This window comes from Mobula birostris, chromosome 3, assembly GCF_030028105.1.
Source record: "Mobula birostris isolate sMobBir1 chromosome 3, sMobBir1.hap1, whole genome shotgun sequence".
Lineage (NCBI taxonomy): Eukaryota > Metazoa > Chordata > Chondrichthyes > Myliobatiformes > Myliobatidae > Mobula > Mobula birostris.
In genome coordinates, this window is record NC_092372.1 from 117,169,315 (window position 1) to 117,173,265 (window position 3,951).

At 47.2% G+C, this 3,951-nt stretch overlaps 1 non-coding gene across 1 annotated transcript; it reads left to right on the forward strand.

Annotated features, from left to right (window-relative positions):
• Positions 1-2,588: 2,588 nt before the first annotated feature.
• Positions 2,589-2,660, forward strand: trnah-gug (transfer RNA histidin (anticodon GUG)). The gene has a single exon. It is a non-coding gene; the product is annotated as a tRNA-His (tRNA).
• Positions 2,661-3,951: the final 1,291 nt, after the last annotated feature.

A 3,951-nucleotide genomic window follows, 5' to 3' on the forward strand; every position in this document is an offset into this window, starting at 1 on the left:
CGGTCTGGTCCATGAATACCACATTCTGGTTCATGGTCCAGTCAGTGGTTTCCCTATTCCGGCTATTCCTTTTTTTCCGTTGTTCCGTTGGGCGCCTTAATTGAGGCATCTGATTCTCGTTTCAGTCTGGCAACATAAATAGCTCTGGAGTCCAGTGATTCCTTGCTGCACCGTCCTTGACAGTAACCTCGTCAGAATCCCCGTCAAGTTAACCCGCCGGAGTGAGACTGGAGCAGCTATCTGTAGTTCCTGGGCTGCGTCAATATCTTGCCGCCACTTGGATCCTTTCCCTGACAATATAAGGAGCAGTCTTTTGTTGTGTGGTTCTGTCTCTCCGGGTCCTCTCCACCGCTGGGATTGTGCGGCCGTTTGCCGCTACACTGAAGGGGAAACGGTCTCACTGTTTAGTGCCTTGTGTCTAAGAAGAGTTCCGGCTCTATGTCCTGTGTCCAAGGAGGAACTCGGGCTCAGTGTTCTATTTCCTGTGTCTAAGTTAAGTCTGAGCCTAGTCCAAGTCAACCGCCACGTTCCAAATCCAAATCAAGGGTCAAGTTCCAAGTCCAAGTCGACAGTCAGTTCAAAGTCCAAGCCAAGTCCGAGTCAAGTCCAAGCCAGGTCTGAGTCAACTCCAAGCCAGGACCGAGTCAAGTCCGAGCCAAGTCCGCGTCAAGTCTGAGTCAATTCCGAGCCTAGTCCGAGTCAGGCCCAAGCCTAGGCCGAGTCAAGTCCAAGCCGAGTCCGAGTCAAGTCCAAGCCAATTCCGAGTCAAATCAAAGCCAAGTCCGAGTCCGAGTCCAAGCCAGGAGCCAAGCCTAGAACCACTTGCCGAGTCTCTGCCAAGACCCGAGTTCCGATTTAGGACCTGAGATCCCTGTCAAGTTCGAGTCCCAAGTCCAAGTCCAGGTTTTCCAGTTTGTCACTCTACATCGACGTTTGTGTTATCATTTTGTCTTCCCTCCTTGGCTTCCGCAACATTCTTAATAAACATATTTCCTAGTACTTCAGTGTCTGTATCTTGCATTTGGGTACGCTTCCATCGCCCCCTTTTGACAAAAAGGGGTATTTTCTGGTTGGCTGCCAGTGACTAGTGGTGTTACTCAGGTGTCAGTATTGGTACCGACAGTTTTCACACTATTTGTGAATAATTTGATTAATGGAATTGATGTCTTTATGACAAAATTTGCGGATGATGGGAAGATAGGTGGTGGGGTAGGCAGTGCTGAGGCAGAAATGCGATTACAGCATTACGAGGCTTAGAAAAATTGGAAGAATGGGCAAAAATTACCAAATGCAATATAGTGTTGGGAAGTGGATGATAATGCATTTGATAAAAGGAACAATAGTGCGGACTATTATCTATATGGGGAGAAAACTGAAACATCAGAAGTGCAGAGGGACCTAAGAGTCCTCGTGCAAGACTCCAATAAGGTTAATGCACAGTTTGAGTCTGTGGTAAAGAAGGCAAATGCAATATAGACATTTATTTCAAGAGGACTACAATATAAAAACAAGGAGATAAAACTGAAGCTTCATAAGACACTAGTCAGGCCGCACGTGGAGTATTGATATCAGTTTTGGACCCTTTACCTCAGAAAGAATATATTGTCATTGGAGAGAGTCCAGAGGAGCTTCACGAGGATTATTTCAGGAATGAAGGGGTTAACATATGAGCAGCGTTTGGCAGCTTTGGTCCTGTACTCACTGGAATTTGGAAGAATGCATAGGACCGCAGTGAAACATACCGAATGCAATTAGCCAAGGAAAATGGGGGATGCAGCCTACCTTCTCTTAGAGATTATTATTTTGCAGCACAGTTGATAGCTGGGATATGCTGGTGCAAACCATCATATGACCCTCAATAAGAAGACATTAAGAAAAGGATACTTTCCATCCCCATACAGGCAATGTTAGCTGATAACAACCTACAAAGTTAGATAAATATTTTTCAACGCCCCCTATTCTCTGTATCAACCAAAACTTTCCACACCTGGTTCTCTTTCCAGGTGCATCCACGGTAGGTTCCATGGCGCATTTTCCTTGTCCCTCTCACCACTTTTCTAACTATAGCTTGAACTCTTTTATATTGTATGACAGATGGATAGGAGTAACACTGCAGAACTTCCCTCCCCTTTACAGCTCTTTTACATTCACCCGTTCACCAGGGAGCAGCTCTCCTTTTCTGGGAATTGAATTCTTAGCTATTGAGTTGTGTACCGAGCACAAGGTATAACTATCTAACTCGATATCCTCTGAAGCAAGATGACCAGGAACACACATAAGATGTGGGAAAACCCAGCCGGCCAGGCAGCATCTGTGGAAAAGAGTAGACAGTGGACGTTTCGGGCCTGATGCAGGGTCCTGAGCCGAAACTTCGAGAGTTTACTCTTTTCTATAGATGCTGCTTGGCCTGCTGAGATCCACTAGCATTTTGTGTGCGTTGCTCGGTTTCTCCTGTCGCTTCTGATGAGTATTTCCAGTACTGTATGCTTGTGCTCGGAGGAAAAGCCGCAGAGGCAGTAGCAGCCACTGACTGAGTCACACCGGTATCAGAGGTCTAGACAGCAGATTCCGCACCGCTGATGTGTGTGGCCGTGATCGTATAGTGGTTAGTACTCTGCGTTGTGGCCGCAGCAACCTCGGTTCGAATCCGAGTCACGGCAGGCGGATGTAAATACATTTAGGTTTCAGCAGCGCGTGCAAATTATAAGCGCTCTTCTTTTGGCAAAATTTCCATCCGTTGCTTCCCTCAGAAAGTTGAGTCTCCTCTGCTACCAGTAGTTTTACGCTGGACATGTTGCCGATCGCACGACTACACATGAAACTTCTCGATAGATCAGCAAACTCAGAATATAAACGAGCTATGATCGACCTCTGGGACCGCGGAATGCAACGAGAAGAAAGAACCTCATTGCTTCAGCAAAAGCAGGGTAACTCCGCTCTCTGATCCAGACACTGGCGGAGAAAAGGTGTCATTTCCCGCAGCCGCTGTGTCTGTGAGCCGCCTGCCGCAGCATCCTAGTGACGCTCTCCTGCGTTCCTTAATCGTGACCAGATCTGCACACAGTTCTCCATTTATGGCCTAACCAAATTCCTGTGCATGTGCCACATGACTTGCCAACTTTATGACGCAGTGCAGACCGTTGAAGACAGAAATGCGGTATGCCTTTTTTACCAGTCTATCTACTTCACGGTTACATTCAGGCTTATGGCAAGATTCTTAGCAGCGCGGGGGAACAAGAGAGACTGCATGGTTGGGGAATGCTGTCCCTGCAGCAAAGCAGGGTGAGGGGTGAGAAAGAACAATGAGCACTACAGGCAGCACAGTAACAGGCTTCTCGGCACTTGTACCTGCCGTACGTAATGCGAAATGAAACTGATCACCCCTGCCTGTCCGAGATGCACATTCTTCCATTACCTGTATATTCATGCGCCCATCTTAAAGGATCCTTGGGTTCCAACCAGCATCAATATGTCCGCGTGCGCCAAACATCTGCTACTCTCTGTGTGAATGACATTTGCTTTGCACTTCTTCTTCAGCGTTTGTCTCCTCTCACCTTAAATACTGGAGTTAAGTTTGTTTTCCAGATAATTTTCCCCATATTATTTTCTACATTTATGGTGTGACATCGAAACATATGGTGAAATGAGTCCATTGCAACAGCGTCTAACGCAAGCCAAGGACATGCAGGGCACCCGCAATTATACCCTTGCTTTTGGCAGCTATATCGTATGCCCACAACTTACTAACCCTAAGCCGCACGTCTTTGGAATGCGGGCGGAAATCAGAGCAATCAGAGGAAACCCTGGTAGTCCCGCGGAGAACGGATGAACACCTTACAAACTGCCGTGGAATTCAACACCAATCGGTGATCGCTGGCGCTGTAAGCAGTTGTGCTGAAAGTCAGGCTATTGTGCTGCCATTTTCCCTCTTGTATTTGCCATTTCCAAACC